Source organism: Marmota marmota, unplaced genomic scaffold (genome assembly GCF_001458135.2).
Source record: "Marmota marmota marmota unplaced genomic scaffold, marMar, whole genome shotgun sequence".
NCBI lineage: Eukaryota > Metazoa > Chordata > Mammalia > Rodentia > Sciuridae > Marmota > Marmota marmota.
The window spans coordinates 16,153,712-16,181,709 of NW_026000082.1; the positions used below are offsets into that span (position 1 = coordinate 16,153,712).

General features: G+C 36.8%; 1 protein-coding gene and 1 pseudogene across 1 annotated transcript in view; both read left to right on the forward strand.

Annotated features, from left to right (window-relative positions):
* The window catches only part of Agbl4 (AGBL carboxypeptidase 4), a 1,414,634-nt gene that overhangs the window by 766,830 nt on the left and 619,806 nt on the right, over positions 1–27,998 (forward strand). The gene's annotated exons all lie outside the window — the stretch shown is intronic.
* LOC107141785 lies at positions 26,424–27,406 on the forward strand (annotated as a pseudogene).

Sequence of the window (27,998 nt, forward strand, 5' to 3'; positions counted from 1 at the left end):
TGGGAGGGAAAGGGAGAGAGAAGGGAAATTGCATGGAAATGGAAGGAGACCCTCAGAGTTATACAAAAGTACATACAAGAGGAAGTGAGGGGAAAGGGAAAAATAATACAAGGGGGACAAATGAATGTCAGTAGAGGGGGCAGAGAGAGAAGAGGGGAGGGGAGGGGAGGGGAGGGGGGATAGTAGAGGATAGGAAAGGCAGCAGAACACAACAGACACTAGTATGGCAATATGTAAATCAATGGATGTGTAACTGATGTGATTCTGCAATCTGTATATGGGGTAAAAATGGGAGCTCATAACCCACTTGAATCAAAGTGTGAAATATGATATATCAAGAACTATGTAATGTTTTGAACACCCAACAATAAAAAAATTTAAAAAAGAAGTTTATATCTAGAATATAAAAATAACATTTACAACTAAAAATAAACATGATATATAATTCAATTAGAAGTATGGAAAGGGACTGAGTAGACATTTCTCTAAAGACACAAATCGTCACTAAGTACATGAAGAGATGCTCAGTATCATTAGTCATTAGAGAAATGCAAATGAAAACCACAGTGAAAAACCCTCTTATACATTATGATGGCTAAAACAGAAAGAAAAAAGTCACCAGACAATAACAAGTGTATGTGTAGTTATATATGTGTACACTTTTTCTCAACTGCTATTTCTTTTTTAACAGTCTGCAGAAACTGAGTCACATGGTGCCTTAGTTATATTTTGGTTTCACTGTGATAGCATTTTACAGTATACTATGGCCTTTACCATAGTATTACCTGCCTCATTTGATCCTTGCAACTTTTTAATGTTGGCAGGGTAGTTTATTATTTTTCTTGTTGTGGAAGACAAAGCAGCTCAGGCTCATAGATGTTAAGTGACTTGGCCAAAATATCTTATAAATGAATAAACTAGGACTTCAGTTCATGTTTTCTTTACAGTAATCCATGCTACTCCTCAGATAATGCTGTTTTATATTTAACTGAAATGTTTAGATGGCCTTTAAAATAGCACATTCATCTATATAATTTTGTTTTAAACTTCACAACCACCTTATGAAGTGAATAGGTCAGATAATGGTATATTCATTTTTTATTTGTTCTAATTAGTTATACAGGACAGTAGAGTGCATTTTGACACATTGTACACAAATGGAGCACAACTTATCATTCCTCCGGCTGTTCATTATGCAGAGTCACACTGGTTGTGCAATCATACATATATATAGGGTATTAATTCCACCCCCACACCCCCTCCCCTTCCCTCCCAGTAATGACAATGATATAGAGAAAAAGGATATGGAGGTGAAAGACAAATATGGTGTTACTGATAGGAACAGTGACACAGTAATTTTCTTCTGTATGCATATAATCTGGGTTAGTTTTGTAAATCTATACCAAGCAAACCTGTATAAGTTAGAATCCATCACCATTAGTTGTCACCTCAGCAATAAGTGGATAGGCCAAATATCTTACAGTAGGAGAAGATGGACTGGCAAGAGAAAAGGCCTAGAACTAAATTGATCCCCGGGGACAAGACAGAAAACAAAAAGAAATAATAATATAACTAAAAAGCAAACTAGAACTTTTCAACTTAAAATAAGTTATATACTGAAGTACATCATAGTGTTCAGGCCACTTTAACTCCCTTACACTGGTAAATTTATAAATAAGAGAATTTTACTTCTCACAATTCTGTGGAGATCAAAACGCTGGCAAATATCATGTCTCTCTGTTTCAAAGATGTCAACAGTTTGCTAAGTCTTCACATGGCAGAAGGGATGAATACTATGCTCTCATGTTGAGGGAGGACAGAAGAGCAAAAAATGGCAAAAATGGAAGAGACTTGTTTCCTCAGACCCTTTTAGGAGGTGTCTCAGTCATCTTTATGTTTCTATGAGCAAAATACCTGACAGGAACAACTTAAACAGGGAAAGTTCACTGTGCCTGTGGTTTCAGAGTTTCAGTCCAAGCTTAGCCATTTCTATCACTTTCAGCATGAGGTGAGATAAAACATCATGGCTGAGGGGTGGCAGAAGAGGAAAGCTGTTTACCTCACAGCACAGTCAAGAAGCCAAGAGAGGGAGGAGGAGAGAGGCCACAGGGAAGATGAACCTTTCCAGGCCATGCCCCAGCAACCCACCTCCTCTAGCCATGTCTCACCTGCCTACAGTTATGACCAAGCCATTCCATTTAATCACCCCAATGTTATATGCACTTTTCTGACCAAACTGCAAGTGTTCAGGCTCTTGAATGCTTATAAATGTTTTAAAATTGTTTCATCTCTGTTTTCTGCTCCGTATTCTCACAGTACACCTGGCTAAAAGCCAATAGCAGTAGCTGTACCACATTCTGAATGCTGTGCTGGCTTGCAAAAATTTCCTACTAGATTAAATAGTCTATTGCTTTTAAATTTTGCCTTAGACAAAGTCTTAGGGCATGGGCAAAATGTAGACAAATTCTTTGGCAGAATGTAACATGAATGGCCTCTATTCCAATTCCCAATATAGTCCTCAGTTCTTTTTGAAACCTCACAAGCACAGTCCATGTTTCTATCAGCATTCTGGTCTTCTGAGCTTCCACCAAACTTACCAGTTAAGCTCTTCTTTCAACATTCTAAGGTTTCTTCATCCCTCATCTCCATATTTTTCTAAACTCCTCCTATAAATCAGTTACAAATGCTTTTGAACCATATGGTCAGCTATTATCACAGCAATAACTCCACTCTTGTACTAATTTCTGTGTTTGTGTTGTGGCACTGTGACCAAAATACCCAAAAAGAACAACTTAAAGGAGGAATAGTTCTAGAGGTTTAGTCCATGATCAGCCATCTCTGTTGCTCTGGCCCAAGGTGAGGCAGAATATCATGGTGGAAGGGCATAGTAGAGGAGTGCCACTCCATTCAGAGCACACACTCAATAACCCACCTCCCCCAGCCATATCCCATCTGCCTACAGTGACCACCAATTCAGTCCAATCAAACAAAAACAAACTGATTAGGTTATAGCTCTCACAATCCAATCATTTTACCTCTGAACATTCCTGAATTAACAGAAGAGCTTTGGTGGCAGGCACCTCATATCTAAACCATAACAGGAGGGCACTAGCCCTCATAGCCTGATTGCCTTTCATGAGACCATACCTCTTAATACTATTGCATTGGGGATTAAGTTTCAACATGAATTTTAGAGGAATGCAAACATTCAAACTATAGCAAGGTATAATTGATATACAATTGTCTTATGCCATTTAGGCTGCTAAAACAAAATACCATAAACATGGTAGCTCATACCAAAGAAATTTTTTTCTTCACAGTTCTGAATGCTAGGAAGTCCAATAACAAGGTACCAGCAGATTCAGTATCTGGTGAGAGCCTGGTTTCTCATAGATGGCTCCTTCTCACTGTGCCCATACATACTGGAAGGAATGAAATGTCTCAGGCTTCTTTTATAAGGACACTGATTTTATGACTTTACCCCCTTCTGGAGGACCTATCTCCTAATATCATCATTTTGGGAACTAGGACTTCAGCATATGAATTCTGGAGGAACATAAAGTTTAAATCATCGCAATAATAAACTACACATATTTAAAGTATGCAATTTGATAAATCTGGATATAAATAGGTACCCATAAGCTCATCATAAAAATTGAGATAATGAACATATTACTCTCTCCACCTCATGCAACTTTGCTCCCAGCACTGTCCCCAAGTAACCCCTGCTAACGGACTTTTGAAGAATATTTTAAAAATCTCTAAATAGTGACTGCTCTACTATTTGGAATGCTATGGAGAAATCAAATAAAACAAGTACATTGAAGAACCTTTAAAATGGGCTATCTGGAGAAATCACTGAGAATAATTTCAGTGGTAGAAGACTTACTGCTAGGGGTTATGAAGCAAATAGATGGTGAGAAAAAGGAGACAACAACTTTAGACTCTGAGGAGGCTAAAATTTCTACAGGGAGTGATTTTGCAGTTAGTTGTAGGACATTACAAATGAAAGGGAATTCCATAATATTGAGCATTCACTATGTGTTATATCCATGAAGGAGAAAAGGGAGGGTAAACCTTGGAGCCCTAAGAAGTAACCAGCCCAGAATGCATGAGCAGTTTTATATAGAACAATCATGTAGTCTACTGTGGGTGCAGTGAAGGCAAAAGAATGCTAGGGAATACAGGGTGAGAAAAGATAGCTATCTTCAAGTGGTACCTAGAAAGAAAGTTCAAGATTCAAATCCAACAAGCTCAAGAAATCAGCTTGTGAAATATCAATACTCTGCGTGTTGAAGGTTGGATAGGAATTCTGAGAAGAATCTCTTAAGGCTGGAGCCCATGTAAACTTTTGAGTTGAGGTTGGACTTTAATGTTCCAGTGGGAAGAATAGTAAATGTAGTGTCAGGCACTTAGTGTAGTGTTGCCACTCACAGTCTTAACATTTTTGCATGGCAATTTTTTTGATAGATAGGACAAGGATTATTGTATCAATAAGAAAAGGCTGTGAAAACTTGTGTTTTTTAGTGCTTTATTTCGATCTGTGTAAGCTCACTATTTTTATTAGGACACCCAGCTAATACTCAAATGCCCATCCATCCATCCATCCATCCATCCATCCATCCATCCATCCATTCACTATTAAGAGCCCACCGTCTGCAGCACTGAGAATCTGAACTAAGAAAACCTTCGTTACTATCATAACAAAGTTTCCTTTCTTGTGGATTAAAAAAGCACCTGTGTCAGCTGGAATTATTGGAATGTACATGGTGCAGTGGGAAAATCTGGAAGAAACACCCAGTCTAATCTATGAGGGAATGGTGAATATTGATTTGTAGAATGTTTCGTTAAGTAGAGACTTCTCTCTCACACATGCAAGACCTTCTTTGGATCTAAGTTGGTTAAGGGACTTCCCATCCCACTAGATAGCACACTCCTTAAGGATAGGCATTGTTTTTCATTTATCTCTATAACACTCATGCATTGTGCTCAGCACACATTTATATTTAAGAACATTTGCTTATCTGAGTTGAAACAAAATGTCAGTGCATCTAATGTGAAACCCTTTATAGCAATTTTCAGCCCATTGAGAATAAAGCTTTTTGTTATCCTTGAAATTAAAATCCAAAGGTGACAATAATTCCAGCATATAAGACTACATGACATTTCTAGTTCAAATGGGTTTTTTCCTCACTTCTTAAGAACACTTTTGTCTGATTTATCCTGTTGATTACATGCCCTGAATGATTAAATCCAAAGTTAGCACATGCAGTCTTTGTGAGTCTGTCCTTCTCTATGCAATTCTAAGAACTTTATGGAAATAGACAAGAACAGTGAAGGGATGCTGGGAGAGAAAAGGAAGCTACCCTATAATCATGTTTATTGTTTTTATAATAGGTCTATAGAAATTATGAATGAAGCTATTTTATTAATGGGAATTTTAATTATCCACCATGGTGAAGGGTGAGGCAAAATATCTCTCAGCCCCACTAATTAATATGGGTATTCAATGGCTGTTAATTAAGGACAAAGGGGACCAAAGGAATACAATCTACTCTTGACTCTGATGAATGCAAAGTCAAACCAATAGCTTATTTCCGAATTAACATGAATGATAAAAAGTCAAACTCAGACTCAAGCCTTTTCCCCTCAGGGAACCATAATTTTCCTGTTTAGACAACAGAATAAAGGGTTCATCTGTGCTCCCAGGAACAAAGCCCAGAACTGCAGGCCCTGAGGAGACAAGGGAGCTATGGATTATTTTGTGAGACTTGCATCTCAATAGGCAGCATTTCCCAGACCTGCTTTAGCCAGCAGCCTGTGCTTATCCTAGAAACTGTGTGCAGCTTCAGATTCATGGGCAGGTCTCAGCCATGTTGGTCTAATGGAACCCACCTTCCTTACCCTAGGTATACATCCTGTTAACCCTCTTGACAACCCTGCCCACCTGCCTTCTCACAGGTTTGTGTGATTCTGTGAAGATCAACATGCAATGCACACTAGCAACCTGTCTCTCTTGAAGCAATTGTGTTGAACTTGCCATATGCCACAGTTAATATCCCTAGTCTTTAGAGGAAAATAAAAGGGAAGAATGAATTATTGTAATAGGAGTATCTTATTTAAAAAGTGGGGAAGCATTAAGAGAAAAGAGTATGGGTTTTGGAAACATACAGACATTTTACCACTGAATAGATTAGTGACCTTGGGCCCGAAGCCTCAGTTCTCTTATCAAAAATATTTGGATGTTAAAATCCATTTTTGGCTGAGTGTGTTGGTATGCCTGTAATTCCAGTGACCCAGGAGCCTCAGGCATTAGGATTGTAAATTTGAGGTCAGCCAGAGTATCTTAGGTAGATCCTGTTTCAAAATAAAATAAATAAATAAATAGGGGATTGGAAGGTGGCTAAGTGGCAGAGCACTCCATGGGACCCCCAGAACCACAAAACAAACAAAAACTGTGTTAGATTTTTGTCTCTGAAGTGAAATACCGGAGAAAACATAGAAAAGAAAACACTGTTTTGGTTGTTTGGCTCACAGTTTTAGAGGTTTCAGTTCATGGTTGACTGGTTCCATTGCTCTGGATCTGAGGTGAGACAGCAGAGCTATTCATTCCTTTCTTCGTTCATTCACTCATTTGTCCAATGAACATTACCAGTCCTAGCCTACATGCCAGAACAAGGTGTTCATAGTCTAGAATTAACAAAAACATCACTGACAGTTGTAAGAAAAAGGTCAATCAGTAGCTTAAGAATGCTGTGTGATAAAGGAAATTTTCTCTTATGGTCTCTCCCTTTTACTCTCCATTCTGATCCATTGCATTATATTTAATTCTCAGATTTATGACTCTCCTCTGATTTGGAGGTTTTTGTGGATATTCACTGCAGAGTAAAAAAATATATGACTACATGCATAACTACTCTCCTCTGCCCTCCTGGGTAGACATTGCTAATTAATCATAATACTTCTGCTGAATCTGGATTCAATCTCAGAAACCTTCCCAATAGAGTGCTTCAGAAAGCACTTGACAGTTGATCAGAGTTGATACTAAAGTCTATGACCCCTTGGAATGATATTATCATTGTGTTCTTTGTGATTTTATTCCTTGGATATGAAAAGAGGATTGAAAACTTTGAACTCCTTTTAAATCAACAAGCATTCATATTTTACAAACTAGAAAACTAAAGTTCAAAGAGGTTAAAAGGTTTGATCAAAGTCACATGTAGTTAAGTCCAGGGATTTGGAATTAATATTTTATTTTCAAATCTAATTTTCTTACTGACACACCAAATTGCTTTTAAATTTTATGTTACCTGGGATCTGTGTATCATTCTGCACAAGTTTCATGTCCATCTACTTATTCATTTCAGTTATTGTTGTTGTTGTTCATTCAAGAAGAATGCAGGTGATGGAAACAGGGAGTATTACTCAAGTATATACACACACACACACGCACACACACTCACACACACATATACATGTGTGTAATTTATTTATTTCATATATATGTGTGTGTATGTGTGTAGACTAAAATTTGTCTGAGGGCAGGGACTGTATTCTTGCTCACCATTAAACCCCAGTACTCAGCATAGTGCTGTTTTACAGTGTTTGTTTAACCCATCAGAAGCTGGTCTATGTAGAGTGGGTCAGCAACTAAGTAAAGAGACAATGGCAATAACACTTCACCTGGTGTGGTTTCTAACATTTTGTAGGTGCACAGTGTTTGCTAGGTAGCACTGAGTTCATTTTGCTATGGGAATTCTCAGGAGATCCCCTTTTTCCATCAAAGGGAAAGGAGCACTGAGCTGCAGCTACAATAATGAACTGATGAAAGGGGTGAAAGAATGCACCACTTATGGACTGGTATGTGCAAAGACTGGGAGGGATTCAAGAGCTTAGCACATTTGGGAAAATGTAAGTAAGTGAAATGAGATGATGTAAACATGAGCCACATAGTGAAGGGCTTTCTGCCTGAGGATTTTGACTTATTTTGAAAGTTATTTGGATCCATTGAAGAGTTTCTAGCAAAGGAATGACATAATGAGATTTGTGTTTTAGAACTAGTTTTCTGAAATCTTAGTTTACATTTTTTAACTTATTATTTTTAACAACAACTCAGCAAGAGATCTTAAACATTTGACTTTCATAAATGTTTAACTTTTATTATTGTCAGTGCTGGAGCCAATAGATGATTGTGTGTCTCTGCATATGTATGTGTATGAAAAGCAATATTAGCAATAACATTTTCCTTAATTAATTTTCCCATGACTGAATTCCTATTTGAATATTCATTCTTACAACAGTGCAGTGTGTTGTGATGCACTTCGGCAAAATTAACTCAAAGAGCTCTTCTTTCCAATTTTAATATTCTGTTGGGTTTTCTATTCCCGAAAACTCATTAGTATCTGAGTGCAGTGCTGAAGAGAAACAAGAGAGGCGTATTGTGTGAATGTGAGTTAGAGAAAAGAGACAGCTGGCACGAGAATTTTCTAATAAAACCCCCCAAAGGCTGCTGTGCCTTAACCAAAAGAGGGTGGGGGGAGAGGAAGGGAGAAGTGGAGTGCTTTTAGCTTTTCCTTTGTACTAAAGGTTCTGAATCTTATTCACACCTCCTATGAATGCTAGCAAAACCAAATTGTACTCACCAAAACCTTCTCATAGATTGGAGCCATGCCAAAGTCTTAGTATATTTTCCAAATTTTCTGGTGTTGTGAAAAATTTGCAAGAATATTCTTCTTACCACATGGACATATATTAAAATAAAGGACATAATTTCAATCTCCAGAAGTCATTTCTAACAATATGTCTCTTGACTACACTTCCCTCCTATTCTGCTTCAGTCAGTGTATGTAATTTAACCATAAATTTACACCCGTGTTTTCCCACTTGCATGGTTTTATTTATGATTATTTCTTCCTAGAATGCTTTTCTTACTATCTTTATGTGTTGACATTGTAACCATCTTCCATGGCCAAATTCAAATGTTTTGCCCTTCATGAAAGCTTCCATAAGCCTCACAAGTAGATTTGAGTTCTTATTCTTAAATCTGTGGTACCCATGTCAGAAATTCTAAGTCCTTTGGCCATTTTTTTGTGTATACATTCTCTTATTATTAATGATAAATAATTAGCTGTCATTTATTGAGCAACTGCAATGTTCTAGACTTGATATAATTATTAACATGCGACTTAGTACTATTATTACCATTTTACAGATGAGGAAGCTGAGATTCATAAAGGCTCATTAAGTTGCTCAAGGACAAACAGTACAAGAACAACCAAAGTTCGTACTTTTGGTGTGAAAGGATGACTATTAAAAATTCACAGCCTGTAACTACACTGGCCAGCTTTCCTGCCTTATTTGCCCAGTGTGGGAAGATGGTAGGGTAAGGCATATTTGAGACTAAACTTATAGGATGGATAGACTAGGAGTTTTTCTTTTTTTTAAATTTCTTATTTGTGTTTTTGGACACAACACCTTTATTTCACTTGTTTAATTTTTTATGTGGTGCTGAGGATCGAACCCAGGGTCTCACACGTGAGAGGCGAGCACTCTACCGCTGAGCCACAACCCCAGCCCTAGATTAGGAGTTTTGAAGGCAAAGCTTGGATAGAGAATATTCCAAGTACAAGGGAGTATGAATGCAGAACTGAAAAAATATGTATGTATGGGGCAGGACAGAAGGTGCTGGGGAGCAATGACATATCAAGTTGGCTGCCAAGAATTCTATGAAGGAGGGAGAAGAAGACATAAGACTGGAAGGTGAAATTATGGTAAGTTTGTGACAGGTTAATGGTAGGGAAAAGAAGGGAACCATAATCACAGGACCAGGAATGGAGGGAGAAGACAAGGCTCTACACGGAGACAGGATTACATGGAGCAGATGCAGATCACATGCTGGGGAATAGGGCTAGAAAGTCCACAGGTAAGTTTTAATTGAGTGCCACCTGAGCACTGTCTGGTATAGAGACAGAACCAGCTGAGGCTGATTTGATGTTGATTTTCCTGACAGAAGGAGGGATCCTTAAATACCTGCAAAAACAGGATTGGATCAAGTAAGAGACTTTAAGGGAGGGAAGAGATGTGAGGGCACAGAACTACGCAGAACATTGCATAATCCAAGTAAAATCAGTCCCTAAACTGGGTCAGGAGGCAGAGAGGTGTGAGGGGGAAGTAGCGAGAACTTCCTTCGTGTTTTTAATGTGTTAAGACTGTTTTAGTTCAATGTGAGGCATGATCAGGAAGAACATATGTCCAAGTTTCTCTTGTTTTGAAGTGTTGATTGGTATAACTAAGAGAATGCTAAAATAGCTCTATAGACACATTGAAACATTTCTAAAGTAACATCATAGCCTATTCTGAGGGTGTTGAAGGGGGAAAGAAGGTTTGTTATATTCTTATGATGACATGTTAGTGGCCCTTTAATACATCATTAACTTTGGACAAGTAGTACACCTCCAGCCAGACTTTGTGGATCTCTCTTTAGTAAACATGGAATTTATATAAGAGTTGTGGTGCTTTGCTTGTAGATGGCTTGCTTATAGTGTTGTAGCAAGGATCTGCCTTCTATGGCTACTTTGTATGCCCTTTTCTGTAGAATCTATTATGTTAAGAAGAATTTCTATGGGGAAAGGAACAAGGTCTATCTTCCTCAATGCCATATCCACAAAGCCTAATAGGTGTGGATATGGGTTAGTTGAATAAGTGGAGCACAATACTAGCAAATCCTGTATTTACTTCCTGGTTCTATCACATCATTATTAGCAGGAACTTCTAGGCAAATCATGAAAAGTTCCTCAGTCTCTGTCAAATGATAAAATGATGTCTGTCCCGTTCAATTCACAGGATTCTTGTCAAGATCAAATACGTATGAAAACACTCAGAAGAACATTATGGTTAGCACAAGGAGATAAAGGGAGGGAGCCATTACAATCTGTGCCTGGGTGCCAGGTACTTAAGCTCCAACACCAGGCTTAAATCTCATGACAGGTTTAAATGACATTATCACTACTCCCATCTTTCAAATGAGACATTGAAGCTTATAGAATCTATGGTCACACAATTTAGTAAGTGCCAAGTCAAAAGTGGCAGAGACTCTTCCATATGACTTTTCAAAATCCCGTTTAATATCCTATAGTGTTCAAATGTGGAGTGATTGTATTGAAAATACTGACATTTTAATGTAAACTTTTATACAAACCTATCATAGAAGGTCAAAGTCATTCTTAAAAGACACAGCAGTAGCACCTGACTTTGTCTAGGAATGGATATCTTTGCCATAATTGGCATCATGATGCCCAGCAACTTGCTTCCCAGTTCCCTTGCACATATGTCATCTGGAACTAAGGTCATAGTGTTTTTGCAAACACAGATTTGATCTTCTGGTGCTATTTTTCCTCATTTATGTTCAGCTCTCCATTTAGTGACACACATTCAGTGTGTCAGTTTCAAAATCATTTTGCTTGTGTACACTACATTTGGTATAAATCTGTTTTTACCCTCTTTTTTGCATTATTCTTCCTAGAGCAATTAGAATAGCCTTCAGTGGTTCTAGTAAGAGCACAACATGTGCTAAGTGAAGGAGAAGTACTATATTTGTGTGAGATATGTGTGGAATCCTAGCTATGTCCTCACACAGCTTGGAGTCATGGGACTCTTAGAAACTTGGCCTTCCTCTGTGGAGCAGTGACAAAAGCACAATGTTATGAGAAGCATATCAGAGTTTCAGCATTTGCAAAAGTCGAGTCATTGCAGTTCTATTTCTGGCACCCTATAAATGTTAGTTTCTTTTCTTTTTCTCTGTATCTTTGGTTTTTGGAGTAATTGCTAATAATATCAAGAAATTTGGGATCTAGTCCTAGACCTTAAGGTTATCTTGCTGGACCTCAGTTTCTTCATATGTAATAAAGTAGTTCAGCTTGTTAGTTAGTCAATATTTGTAATGTTATAATTTTGTTTAGGTCCCATATCTCTCAAAAGGCAACATCTACCACATGTGTTGTGCTATGTTTAGGAGAGCTCTAAGAATAATGAAAATAACTCATTCAGCCTTGGAGAAGGTGGGTTGGGGACCACAGAGTAAGAAGCTGGAGTTTTCCTTGGGACGACAATGTTTGAGTTGACTCTCAGAGAAATATAAGAGCTGCCTAAACACAGAAAAGAATGGAATATTTATCAGTTTATGTAAAGCCTGAAGGTGAGACAACAAGAAAGGTTCGGAAAACTTCAAGTGTGTCAGTAGAAGCGAAATGTGACACAGTTATGTAGATATATGTGCATGTATTCTGAAGGTGGGGAAGCAGAGGAAAGAGGACAGAGACCATATAGTACCAAGGAGCTTGGACTTCATCTCAAAGCTGATAAGGAGCTTTGAAGGGGAGATAGGCATAATCAAGTTTGACTACTAAAAATAACCCTTTTGTGACTATGGATTATGAGAGGCCAAACAATGTCAGGCAGATGAGTTTGGAGAAAATTGTAAGGGTCTCAGCATGAGCATGGTATATTTGTGGGTAGTGAGGAAGCCAATTGCTGTAGTAACTGTGATTATGTGCTGAGATGAAAGAAAAATGAGAAAAGCCAGACCAATGAGGACAAAATCAGACTCTCAAACAGAACTAAAAGAAGGCAGAACATTTTATGATTCTTAATTGGTGTGAAATTACAAATAGAAACCAGTTTTAAATAAATATATATGGTAAGCAAAGATTAAGTAACCCCCAAATTTCCTCAGAGATAGAGTTGTATTTCTAATATCTATGCAATCCTTAGGTTGAATGTAAATATAATAAAAACATCACATTGTGGCCAAGAGACTTCCTGGGATATAAAAATTGCCCTCTACAGCAGGAGTTTGATGGTTTTTAGTGGAATAAATGATGGGGTTGTTTAGAAAGTAAATAATCTGCTTTCTTGATGGTCACTGCCATTTTTTGTCACTCATTAACAGAATTATACCCCTTTTACTAATTCTCTTCTTTAACTACATCAGTCAAATTCCAAAGTGTGAAAATGGAACTACAACATTTCAATCCAGAAGTATTTACTGACTATCTGTTATTTCTTGGAAGGTAGTCAGGTCTCAAGGAAGAAAGGATAGAGTTGTTAGGGGAACTAAATGAAATTGTATGAATACTTGTATGAGGCATGTGAGGTGCCTAGCACAGTGTCTGGAATTGGAAAGCTTATTCCACTTTTTATACCCCTAGCAGACAAGGTTCAAATGGTGAATAAAGAACAGCTTGTACCCACTGAATTTATAGCCTCATTAGAAAGATGAGATAAAACTGATAAAAATAGCCTTTCTATGCTTCACAGTTTACAAATCACTTTCACATCACTATTCCAATCAATTTACCAGGGCAAGGCATACTATTAGTCCTTTTAAACAGATGAGGAAACCAATGCTCAGGAAGGTTAGTTGGCTGAACAAGACCTAGTTGTTACCAAGTGATAGAATGGGTTTACCAGGTTCTAGATTATGGCTCTTTTCATTACATATCGATGCGGTTTAGGACAGTATCTAGTACTCACACTGTGGTAGGTACAAGACACCATATATAATAAAGTCTAGCCTGTACATAAGAGGACTTGTAGTTTATAGTTTTATTGTACAAACAGAGACAAGGGAACCCTAAAGAGGAAAGGTTTATTCTGCCTGGAATTCTGCAATCCACTGCCCTTTTCTACTATCTTTCAGGATCTACCTGAGAGAATGGTCATTCTTTGTCTTCTGCCTCTCTTCCACCTAGGGTGAGATTCTAATAATACCCTAGCAATTGGTATAATCTATTCATATTTCTAGTCCCATTATCTTAGTCTGATTACTGTTTAATGTAACTATCCAGGGTAGGTATCTTTGTGCCTCAGCCACTGGGAGCCACCTGATATTAAGAGCCAACTCTTGTCACCTAAGTCCCTCTGTCCCCACCTGTATTCCCTATAGGAATACAGAAAATTTTTCACTTATTTTCCTATCTTCTGTTGTTTCTCATCTTTTGAGCAGCTCCCTCCAGCATCCTTAGAGATCCCAGAACTGGTAAAACCAAATCCCTATGCCACTGACCCAGGGCCTTCATTAGTCTGGAGCTTTTGATTGGCCTACATTACATGTGGGAACAAAGAGAAAATGAGAAGAATGCAACTAGGCAGATTATTACTCTGAAGAAGGAAAGAAGAGTACATAATCCTTGCTCTTAAGAAGATAAGACATGCCTGGATGAGTTTAGGAAATAACATTGGACTCAACCTGTAAAATGTTTAAATCTTTAATGTATCTTTAAATTCATTGTCTCATTTAACCCATTAACTACTCCTCTAAGAGGATATTATTCATTTTGCAGATGAAGTAACAGATTCAGAAAGTTATTTGGATTTTTCTCAATTTCCTATGGCCAGAAAGTAGTAAAGCTGTGGTTGGGTCAATACTTTCAGTACTGGATATACCAAAGCCACAGTTGTTCAGGCGCTAACTCAATTCAATAATTCAGTAATTTTAGCAGTAAACTATGGGCCTTGAAGTTCAGACAAATCTTGTCTTGAATTTTCTATATGTTGCATTCAAATTATTTAATCTTTCTAAATCTCATTAAAATGGTTATAAAGAGCCTACTATACAACATGCTAAATAAATGAAAGTGACTATTATTATTGTCATTATCCTTCTTGTCTGGACTTTATATTTTAGTTGATGGATAATCTTTATTGTGGATTAGGACATTGTGCTAGACATTTATTAGTGCTGTATATGAGATATATATTATACATTTAATCCTTACTACCACTGTACTATTATTATCCTTGTATACAGATAAGGAAAGTGAATTTTAAAGGTATTAAATAACTGCTCAAAGAGGGTCATAGAGCCAGAAGAGTCAGAGCCAAGGTTAGAACTCAAGCCATTTGGCCAGAGCCTAACATTGTAACTGCTCCATCTGTCCTCTTCCTAAGATAGAGATACCACCTTATACCCCAAAACTGGATATTTCTCTGTGCTTAGTCCTTGCCTTGATAGTCTCTCTAGTGTTGCCCTGCCCCTGCCAACCTTCCCATAAACTACAACCCTAACTGCAGAGTTGTTGCCCTTTCCCTGCTAGTATTAATTTCTTAATATTGTTCTTTCTATTATGTCTGCTGGCCAATGATGTTTTCATCCTTTCAGCAAATTCTCACCATAATGCATTAGGCACAATGCAAAGCATTAGGAACAAATTAGACAGGACTGCTGTCTCAAAGGAAGTCAGTTTCAATAGAGGAGATAAACAAAAGTAGATAAATGCAACTCACATCTCTAATTTATTCCTGTCTTTGACTCTCCACTCCATACCCAATGTATATTAATATGTCCTGTTGATTTTACTTCCTACTGTCTCTTTAATCTGTATTTCTCCCTATCTGCATTGCCATTATACAGTTTGAGTTATTATTTCTTCTTGTGTTACTTTAATAGGGTCCTCACCAGTTTCCTGCATGCAAGTTATGTTTGTCTATAGACTATTCTTAATACTGCAGCCAGATTGCTCTTTGAAAAAATATACACCTGTTTAAAATATTTTATTGCCTTCCTATTGCTTTTAGCATTATGGAAACAATAATAAAATCCTCCATTTTTAAGAAAAGAACATAAGTGAGGTAGTCCCATGAGATGACTACATACTCTTTAAAGATCTAACTCTAACATATCAGATTTAACTTCATATGGTTGGAACTATGATGCTCTGAAACTATATGGTTGGAACTATGATGTTCTGAAGCTATCTGTAACCAAGACTTATCCAATAATTATTGACCATTCTCCCAGTTATCTCAAGTAGATGAATCTTTACCTCTTTTAGTGACAGGATCAATTCAAAAATATATTCAGTCATTTATTCATTCATTCTACAAGCATTCACTAAGCATTTATTCTATTTCATGTCTTGAATTTGGTGCTAGAGATATTGATTGATCTCAGTCAACTCCAGTAACTGTTCTAGTTTCTGATGCTTTAGTAGTGATCAAGGCAAAAACAGGCATGGGCTCTGTTCTCATAAAAATTAAATTCTCAAATGAGTCCTAGTTCTTGCTCTTGATAAGTTCATGGTCTATTAGGGAAGACATTATCCTTATTAATCTAACATTTTATCTTTCTTATAACTTTATTTTATTTATTTATTTTTTATGTGGTGCTGAGGATCAAATTCAGTGCCTCACATGTGCCAGGTAAATGATCTAAGCCATAACCCCAGCTCCTTATATAACATTTCAGAATTCCTACTATGTGCCAGGTCCTTGGGATATAGTGGAGAATGAAACAGAATAGTCATAATTACCATTTACTGTGGTAAGGACAAGATCAGAATTCTGTGAAAGGGATTAAAGGAAACCAGAAAAAGTCTTAAATTCTGCTAGTAAACCAGGAAGAATTTTCTTTGGAAATGACTGCTAGAACTAAAAAACATATAGTATACTATATTATGTGGTACCATTAATCATTACCGCATTTAAACAAAATATTATGCTTGGCATCTCAGACTTTGTTCTTCTACAGAGAATATTATTTCTAATTTAACACTGCATGACATTGATAAATAACTTAAAGTTCAGGGGTGTGAAATGAATTGTCCAAACACTCAAAGCCTGTGAAAGACAGATTCATGATTCTAGCACAGATTTGTGTGGCTCTAAAGCCTGTGCCTTTTTACTCTACTTTGCTAAATATACTTACTTTTTCTAGACCCTGTGACTCGACCTCTTAGGAGGTATCATAATTTCATTTACAATTTTTATATACCACAGTCTTCTAACTATTGTGCTTAGTTTTTCATATAAAATATCACAGGGAGATACAGGTATGCTCTAGGGACACATTTGTGGAAAAGTTATTATTTTTTCAGAAAAAAATTGAAATTCTGACTGATGTTAATTCCCACCATTTCCTAGGTCCTCACCTGTTGTATTGTGGATCTAGAACATCCTCCAAAGGTTTGTATGTTGGCTCCTGATCAATAGCATATTAGGAAGCAGTAGAAACTATGTGAGGCCTAGTTGGAGGAAGAAGATCACTAGGGACATATATGGTCCTGGGCCCTATTCTATCTCTTTTTTTTTTCCCTGTAATCTGGCTACCACGATGTTTGTCTGCCATGCTCTTCCATAATGTTGTTCCATTCTGAAACAGTGGAACCAGCTAACAATGGACAGGAAACTCTGTAACCTGAACTAAAATAAATCTTCTCAGGTATTTCAACACAGTGATTAAAGTTGGATAACAGATAACTGGTATTATGAGTGGGTCTTTGTTGTGACTATACCTGACAATGTAATTCAGCAGCTTTAGAATTGGTTTTCAGGAAAGATTTGGAAATTTTGGGGAAAATGGACTATAGTAAACTTAGAATGTTGTAGGCAAAGCTTAATGGGCAATTATGTTGGGAAGTAGAAGGCTAGCATGCTGTTAGGAATATGGAGAGTAAAGACTGTGCTCAAGAGATTCCAGATGGAAATGAGGTTTTTGTTAATAAATGCATTAGAGGCCACCTTGTTACAATATGGCAAAGAACTTGTCTACATTTTATCCATGCCCTAAGACTGTGTGATGCTGAATTTAAGGGTGATGGACCAATTAATCTTGTGAATGAAATTTCAAGGCAATGTAGCATTTAATGGGGACATGGGTATTTCTGGCTGCACCCAGCCAGGTATACTTTGATAATAAAACACACACACATACACAACAAAAGAAGAACAGAAAGATTTGAAAAATTTGTAGCTTTGCTAGAAATGTATATGTAAAGTTGGGGTCAAGCAATTTATGGAACTGGACTTGCAGGGAGACAATAGTAAAGATGCATTGGGGGCATATCAATCATCAGCAAGACCCTACTCCTCACAGCAAATTCAGTGTAAACAGTGCAAACTCATTTGAAAGACTTTTCTTCAAAAAGAGAGCACCTGGCACCTTCTTTCTAAGGGCCAGCTAAGAAGTTGTTTCCCCAGGATTTGTTTTACCATGCTTGGTTATCCAGGCACTTAGAAGCAACTGTCTCCATGGTCCAAAGTTGCCCAGCTACTTTTCAAATAGTAGCAGAACTTGGCATCACCCAGATTATGCTGGTATGCAGGTATGCAGAATGAAAAAGAGTTCTGAAGTCAATGAGGCTTCCACTGAAATTTCAAAGAAAGGCCTGGGAGACCGGGCAGTATATGACAGTGTTGGAATTCTTACAAACAGACCCTGAGAGGACAATGCATGTATCTGTAAGAGTGCAGTTGAAGTTCAATGGAGACACGAGGAAGTTAGCTATGGACTATCTGATGAGGAAAACTGTAGCCAGTAAGAAGATCCAGCCTAAGAGAGTGGTCAAGTGGGCTGCAGCTGCCAAAACTGTAGGTGTCAGGCTTCCCAAGTTCTTTGGAGTTCACATTTCATAACTTTGTGCCTCTGATGCTGTACATTCAGTTAAAGAATTTAATGCTTGTCCTGCTTAGTTTTGGTCTTGCTTTGGTCTAATTCTTCTTTGGTATTCTGCCATTCCCTTTGGAATGAGAATGTTTACTCTGTGCCATTGTATGTTGGAAATATGTAACTTTGATTTTTATTTTTACAGGGTCTCACACATAAGAGTTGGCCTTAGTTTCTAAGGAGACTTTGGACTTGGAGTTTTCAGTAATACTGAAACTGTTAAGATTATGAGAAATCTTGGAGATGGACTGAGTGCATTTTGTATTTTGAGATGGGCATGAACCTTTGGGGTCCAGGAAAAAAAATGATATACTTTGGATTTATAATGTCCTCTGAAGTCTCAAGTATTGATCTGCTGCTGGTAGCATACTGGGAAGTGGTAGAAACTTCAAGAGGTGGGCCTCCTTGGAGGGAGTAGATCATCAAGAGCAAAACCTTGAAGGGTAGATCTTGTCCCCAGCCTTATCCCCTTTCTTTTTCTTGCCTTCCCAACAACCATAAAGTAAGCAGCTTTGCCCTTTCATAATGAGGTTCTGCCTCACCACAGCCTTCCACAGACTGAAACCTGAAACTGTGAGTCCAAATAAATCTTTCCTCCTTTAAGTTTTTTTTTTTTTTTTTTAGGTATTTTGTCAAATGACATAAAGCTGACTAACACACCACACATTTCCATGCTAAGTACATTTCCCTGGAAAATTTCAGGGTCTATTTCAAAACAAAAACAGAAACACTTGCATACAAATGTCTTAACTCTGATTTTTATTTTTACAGGGTCTCACACATAACTATTCTTGGGTGTTCATAATATCCCCCTTTTTAATCAGAAATTGACCCCTGCCATATGATTTCTCATTCAGTGGGAATGATAAATCAATGAATTAGCCTTAATAATCTTCTGTGAAAGATAAGGCATTCAATCATACAAACAGTGTAGGGAGTCAGAAGAAACTTACCATATGGGAGCCCGGATTACTGTTTCAATATGATTGATAAATTACTTTGTTATTATGAGCCTCACTTTCTCTTATCTTCATTGTCCTATGAATCCTATCAGCTCCACTGGCTTATGGAGGATCCTCTGACATGTGGCTCTGAAAGTACTTTAATAACTTAAAAAGTGTTATTCACATCACATATTACTCGTTAGTGATCATTATTATGGACACCCAAGAATAGATAGAATGAAAACTGTAATTTTTATTTTGCCTAGCTAAGGCCAGAAAAGGCCTGTTAAGCCCACATTTGTGTTTCCACAATAAAATATACCCCATTATACCAGAGTTAAGATATTTGTATACAAGTGTTTCTGTGCTAGATTACAAGGCAAAAATAGTTGATTAAGTGTGTAACTCAGTGGTAGAATGTGAATTGGAACTCAGTTGTTTAAATCATCCAACACTCTTTCATTATACCATGCATCCCCACAAGATATAATCTAACCAAGATTTTTGAGGCCAGATAGTTTAGATGGTGATGACGCTTATGGTTTGAATATGAAGTATCCCCCAAACATGCCTATGTTAATGCAGGAATATTCAGTATTAAAATGATTATATTGTGAGAGTTTTAACCTAATTATTTAGTCCATTCTAATTTGAATGAGATAACATTGAGGTAACTGAAGGCAGACGGATCATCACTGGAAGAATTGGGTCATTGTGTGTTGACTAGAATGCTTCAGCTTCTCTGAAGATGCTTTCCTTCTTTCTCTGCTTTCTGCCCACCACAAGAGAAGAAGCACTCCCCTGCCATGCCCTCTGTCATAATGTTTTGCCTCACTTTGGGCCAATAGCAATGGAGTTAGTTGACTATATACTGAACCTCTGAAGCCATGAGTCAAACATTTCCTTCTCTAAGTTGTTCTTGTCAGGTATTTTAGTAACATTGACAAAAATGTGACTAATAGAATTGGTATTAACCTTGATTAACCTTATGGTTCAGAAATGTTTAGAAATGGTATGCAAGTGGAGTTTGAAAAATTTTGCATATACAGAATGTATAAGCCTTAGAATGTTGTAATCATAGCCTTAACAGGCAATTCTGTGTGGGAAATCAGAGGACTAGAAATCCAGTAGGAATGTGGACACTAAAGACTGTGCTCATGAGGTTTCAGAGAAAAACAAAGATTCTATTGGGAATTAGACTAGAGGCTAGTCATGTAATATTCTGGCAAAGAACTCGTTTACATTTTGCTCATGTCTTGAGATTTCATGCAAGTTCAAATTTAAAGATGATGAACGAAGCCAGGTGTTGTGGTGCATGCCTGAAATCCCAGTGGCTTGGGAGACTAAGGAGGATTGCAAGTTCAAAGCCAGCTTCAGCAATGTAGTGGGGCCCTGGAAAACTTAACAAGACCTTGTTTCAAAATTTAAAAAAAAATAAGATAAAATAAAAAGGGCTGGGGATGTGGCTCAGTGGTTGCTCCTGGTTTCAATTCCTAGTACAAAAATAAAACAAAACAAAACAAAAATGTGAGGCACTAATCTGGTGGAGGAAATTTCAAGACAGCAGTGCATTATTCAGATGGCAGAGCATTATTCAGACAGTGTTATGGATTTTGTTGGAAGCCGTTAGCCAAGTTTACTGTAAATATTGGAAGTAGAGCATATCCCCAAGTATGTTTTAAAAAATGTCTGCTTGGCCAGAAAGTTGCCTGTAAAATTTGGACCAAGGAAGGTGTGGTTGTTGAAGATATGACCACCACTAAAGAGAAGCTAAGTAATTCATACAGAGACAAAAAGACAGATGGCTTGAGGGCATCTCAAGAATTTGTAAAATCAACCATTGTAGTCTCAGGGAGTGGAAGTGAAAACTCACTTAAGACTTTGAGGGCATCATGCTCACAGAGTAATGTGTGGAAATCTCTTTATTCAGGATTTATTATACTGTGTTCATCTGCCCAGACACTCAGAGGCTACTGCAGCAAAGATTCAAGGAGGAGGCTAGCTCTTTTCAAGCTGGTAGCAAACCTTAGCACCATTCACCTGGTGCTTGTTCTGCAGGAATGCAGGATGCTGGAGTTAAGAGGTCATCAAGGCTTCTACCAAGGTTTTAAGGAAAGGCCTGGGAGCCCAGGAAAAGTGCAGCAGTGTTGAAATTCAGGAAAGGATGATGGATAAAGCTCTGAAAGTTCAGCTAAAGCTGGAACGGAGACACTGGGACTTAAGAGATACCAGTAACATGAATTTTCTGCTGGGAAAAACTTTCTGCTGTGGAGAGAATCATGCTGAGAGAGGCCATGAGCACTGCAACTGTCAAGGCCAAGCAGGGGTTGGAGAGACTACCCTAGTCTTTTGGAAAGAATATCTCACCACCATATACTCCAGATTCTAAAAGTGAAGATACAGAAAGTATTTTCTCCTCTTGGTTTAGGTCTTCTTTTGGTTCAATCCCTTCTTTTCACACACAAAAAAATCCCATTGTTTGCTATACTTGCAATGAAAAATTAGCAAATAAAATTTAAAATAATATTTATGATAGCATCAAAAACTATATAATATTTAGAAATACATTTAGCAAAATATGTACTATATCTATACACTGACAATCATATGTGAGATGGACCTAAGCTTTGGGGGACCAAGGTTGGAATGCTATAGTTTGGATATGAAATGTTTTCAAAGTTCCTGTGTAAATATAGTATTATTCAGAGTTAAATTGATTAGATTATAGTAATAGTTATAGCCTCATCAGTCCATTCTAGTTTGAATGGACTAATTGGATGGTAACTGTAGGCAGGCGGAGCATGACTTGAGGATGTGAATCACTGGGATGTGCCCTGGAATGGATTATCTTTTCTGTAGCCCCTTCCCCTGTCTATAAACTTTCTGAACATGATGGATAGAGCAGTACTTATACACCATGTTTTTTAGCCTTTATCTCTAACCTAGATCAATGGAATTGGCCAATTATGGACAGAACCTCTGAAGTCATGAGCCAAATCATGAGCCAAAATAATATTTTCCTCCTCTAAATTTTTTGTCAGGCATTTTAGTCACAGTGACAAAAATCTGATTAATGCAATGAGCCTTTAAAGCTAGAATTTTTTTGAGGGATTGCCACTTGTTGTTCTTCCTGGGTTGAACCAGACCATTTCCCTGGATAATCAGCCTTTCTTATACTTTTGAATTTACTATAGGAGCACATAATGAGGTCTTCTTTGTGTTCCCTTAACCTCATTCTAAATATTCCCATATACATTACGGGACTTATTGTCTGCATATTATGAAACAGAACAAGTGAGGGAGGGAAAAAGGGAAGGGAGGAAAGAAGGAAAGAGGGAGAAAGAGAGAAGAAAAAGGAGGAGGAAAAGAAGAAGAAAATAGGGGAGGGGAAATAAAGGAGGCAAAGAGACTTTTTTTTTCCTCTTTCTCTCTTTCCTTTATTATTTTTTATTTGTTCTTTTTAGATATACAAGAGAGGAGAGTGTATTTTAACATGTTATATATACATGGAGCATAATTTTCTATTCTTTTGGCTGTACATGATGTGGAATTACATTGGTTGTGTCTTCATATATAAACAAAGGGAAGTTATGTCTGATTTATTCTACTGTCTTTCTTGTTCCCATCCCCCATCCCTTCTGTTCATACCTGTTTGTCTAATCCAATGGACTTCTACTCTTCCTCATCCCCACCCCCTTATTGTGCATTAGCATCCATATATCAGAGGAAACATTCAGCCTTTGGTTTTTTGGGGGATTGGCTTATTTTGCATAGCATGACAATCTCCAAATCCATCCATTTACTGGCAAATGCCATAATTTCATTCTTTATGGCTGAGAAATATTCCATTGTGTGTATATATACCACATTTTCTTTATTTATTCATCTGTTGAAGGGCACCTAGGTTGTTTTCATAGCTTAGCTTTCATGATTTCAGCTGCTATAAACATTGATGTGGCCACATCACTATAGTATTCTGATTTTAAGTTTTTTGAGTGTATGCTAAGGAGTGTGATAACTGGGTCAAATGGTGGTTCCATTTCAAGTTTTCTGAAGAATCTCTATACTGCTTTTCTTAGTGGTTGCACAAATTTGCAATCTCACATTTCCCCTCACATCCTCATTAACATTTATTGATACTTGTATTCTTGATAATTGCCATTCTAACTAAAGTGAGATGAAATCTCAGTGTAGTTTTAATTTTCATTTCTCTGATTGCTAGAGATGTTGAACATTTTTTATATACCTATTGACTGCTTATATTTCTTCTTCTGTGAAGTACTTGTTCTGTTCCTTTGCTCATTTATTTTTTCTTGCATTCTATAGGCTCTCTCTTCACATTCTTGATTGTGAGCTTTGCTGTAAACAAGGGTTTTAGTTTGGTACCATCCCATTTTTCTGATTCTTTATTTTACTTTTTGTGTTTTAGGAATTTCTCCTGTTGAGGAATTCAGTTCCTAAGCCAACATAATAGAGAGTGGTCCTACTTTTTCTTCTGGTGGGCACAGGGTCTCTACTCTATTGCATAAGTCCTTTAACCACTTTGAATTGAGTTTTTATCAGGGTAAAAGATCGGGGTCTAATTTCATTTTATTACATATGGATTTCCAGTTTTCCAAGCACCATTTTTTGAAGAGGCTATCTTTTCTCCAATGTATGTTCATGAACCCTATGTTTAATATGAGATAACTGTATTTATGTGGGTTTGCCTCTATCTTCTATTCTATACCATTGGTCTTCATGTCTGTTTGGGGGCAAATACCATGCCATTTTTTTTTTACTATAACTCTATAGTATAATTTAAGGTCTGCTATTGTGATGCCTCCTGCTTCACTTTTCTCGGTGAGGATTGCTTTGACTATTCTGGGCCTCTTATTTTTCCAAATAACTCTCATAATTGCTTTTAGTATTTATATGAAGAACTCCATTGGAACTTTAATAGGAATTGCATTAAATCTGTATAGCACTTTTGGTAGCATGGTCATTTTGACAATATTGAATTTGCCTGTCCAAGAACATAAGAGATCTTTCCATCTTAAGGTTTCTTCAATTTATTTCTTTAGTGTTTTGAAATTTTCATTGTAGAGGTCTTTCACCTCTTATGTTAGATTGATTTCTAATTTTTTAAAAGACTGTTGTGAATGGGATTGTTTTCCTAATTTCTCTTTCAGTTGATTCATCACTGATGTATAGGAACATAATTGATTTATGGGTATTAATTTTATATCCTGCTACTTTGCTGACTTCATTTATGAGTTCTAGAAGTTTTCCGGTGGAGTTTTTGGGTCTTCTAAACATAGGATCATGTTAGCAGCAAATAGGAATAATTTAAAATCTTCTTATCTTATTTATATTCCTTCAATTTCTTTCTTCTGTCTAATTGCTCTGGCTAGGGTTTCACACACACACACATATGTGTGTGTGTGTGTATAGCTTTTACAATGACAAGGTATGTTTTTGCTATCCCTAGTTTTTCCAGTGTTTTGAACATGAATGGATGCTGTATTTTGTAAAATGCTTTTTCTGCATCTGTTGAGATAATCATTTGATTCTTGTCTGTAAGTTTACTGACATAATGAATTATGTGTATTGATTTCTCTATGTTGAACCAGCTTTGGATCCCTGGGATTAACCCCAGCTGATCATGGTATACTATCTTTTTAATCTGTTTTATATATGGTTTGCCAGTATTTTTGAAAGAATTTTTGCATCTATGTTCATCAGGTATATTGGTCTGAGGTTTTCTTTCATTGTTGTGTTTTTGTCGGGTTTTGGTACCAAAGTGATATCAGATTCACAGAATGAGTTTGGAAGGGTTGCCTCCTTTTCTTTTTCATGGAATAATTTGAGGAGAATTGGTATTATTTCTTCTTTGAAGGTCTGGTAGAATTCATCTAAAAATCTGTCTAGTCCTGGGCTTTTCTTGATTGGTAGGCTTTTGATGGAATCTTCAGTTTCATTGCTTAAAATTTATCTGTTTAGGGGCTGGGGATGTGGCTCAAGCAGTAGCTCTTGCCTGGCAAGCGTGCGGCCCATGTCCGCCAATAACTAAAAAATAAATATTAAAATTTTCTCTCTCTCTCTCTCTCTCTCTCTTAAAAAAAATTTATCTGTTTAAATTACGTCTTACTAATTCAATTTGGGTGTGACCTATGTCTGTAGAAATTTGTTGATGACTTCAAGATTTTTTATTTCATTAGAACATAAATTTTCAAAATAGTTTCTGATTATCATCTATATTTTAGTGGTGCCCATGATATTATTTCCTTTTTCATCATGAACTTTAGTAGTTGGAATTTTTTCTCTTTCTCTTCATTAGTTTGTCTAAGGTTCTATCAATTTTCTTGATTTTTTTGAAAGAACTTTTTCTTTCATTGATTTTTTTGTTTCAATTTCATTGATTTCAGCTCTGATTTTAATTATTTCTTGTTTCTGCTTTTGGTGTTGATTAGTTCTTTTTTTTTTCTAGGACTTTGAGATGTATTAGTAGGTTTTTTTATTTGTTGACTTTCTATTCTTTCAATGAGTGAGCTCAATATAATGAACTTTTCTCTTAGCACTGCCTTCATAGTGTCCTGGAAATTTTTATTTATTGTATCGCTATTATCATTTACCTCTAAGTATTTTTAAAATTCATTCCTGATTTCTTCTGCTATCCATTCATCATTCAATATGGTATTATTTAGTCTACAGGTATTAAAGTAGCTTCTGTTTTTTATTTTGTCATTGATTTCTAATTCCATTTTATTATGATCTGATATAATGCAAGGTATTCTCTCTCTCTCTCTCTCTCTCTCTCTCTCTCTCTCTCTCTCTTTTGTATTTGCTAAGAGTTGCTTTCTGGCCTATTATATGATCTATTTTCTGGTGTTGTTAAGAAAAAAGTGTATTTAACCATTCATGGATGACATATTCTACATCTTTTCTCCATGATCAACTTTATTTTCAAGATTATATGTTTTGAGGGCTTTGCTCATGGCGGACTGCTTGGCACAATGTTTCCTGTCTCAGGTGTACAGCTGCAGTGCTGGCCTGTGGCCTTACCCAGCCAGACCATGGCTTCAGCTCTGGACAAGCTGCAGAATGATCTAGAAGAGGTAAATGTGTTGCTGGAAAAGACCACTAGAAAAAGAGTACATGATGCCCTTACAGCAGAAAAAAAAACAAGATTGAGACAGAAATAAAGAACCAGATGTAACAGAAATCACAGAAGAAACCAGAACTTCTTGACAATGAAAAGCCAACTGCTGTGGTTCCTCCCATCACAACAGGATTAATCATGAAAATCAGTAATTATGGATGGGATCAATCTGATAAGTTTGTGAAAATCTACATTACTTTAACGGGAGTTCATCAAGTTCCCACCGAGAATGTGCAGGTTCATTTCACAGAGAGGTCATTTGATCTTTTGGTAACGAAACTAAATGGGAAGAATTACTCCATGATTGTGAACAATCTCTTAAAACCCATCTCTGTGGAAGGCAGTTCAAAAAATGTTAAGACTGATACAGTTCTTATCTTATGTAGAAAGAAAGCAGAAAACACACGGTGAGAGTACTTGACTCAGATTGAAAAAGAATGCAAAGAGAAAGAAAAGCCTTCATACAACACCAAAACAGATCCTAGTGAGGGATTAATTAATGTTCTAAAGAAAATTTATGAAGATGGAGATGATGATATGAAACAAACCGTTAACAAAGCCTGGGTGGAATCAAGAGAGAAGCAAGCCAAAGGAGATACAGAATTTTGAGACATTTAAGTCTTTGGGGGAACTGTGATGTGGAAATATGGATGTTTCCAATAAGGGAATGTTGGAGAGCTGCACATATAAATTTGACATAACTACTTACACAGTAAGGCAGTAAATTCTCCTTTACTGGAGGATTTATTTAAATAAAACGTGCTTATTAAAAAAAAAGATTATATGTTTTGTCTTCACTGCCTGAAACTCTGTCTTCGAAGTGGTCTAGTGTAATGCTCCCCCTTGAATTTTTAATTTGGTTTATTTATCCCTGCATTTAAAGTATTTCTGCTTGATTTTTTAATATTCTCTATCTCTTTATTGAAATGAGCTTTCACTTTCTGTATCTTCTCTTTCATTTTACTCCTTACAATGTCCTTTACCTCTTGATCTGTTTAACTATGTATATTCTAAACTCCTCCAATATTTTTTTCTACTGTGTTATTGAAGTATTCTGTCTTTGAAGTAAGTATCTGTTTGTTTGAGGCAATTTGTTCCCTTGCTTTTTCATGTTGTTTGTGTGTCTACTCATCCAGCAATGTGGATCTACCCTGTAAGTCTTATAGTGTCCCTAAATGTTTGTGGTACTTCACTGTTTAGGGAGAGAAAAATAATAACAATAACCAATGTAAACAATATACAGAATTAAATCACATAATTCCTGCTACGATGTTTACAGTGTTAATTGTTACAATAAACATAAATGATATGATTATTTATTTCCTATAATAAAAGCAGAAAGTTTACAACAGCATTTACAATTTTGAATGGTGGACAGGAAGCAAACAGAAATGATATAGGATATGATGTTTGTGAGGGAGGAAGAGAAAATATAGAAGTATAAAATGAAAGGAAGAGTGAAAGAATGATAGAG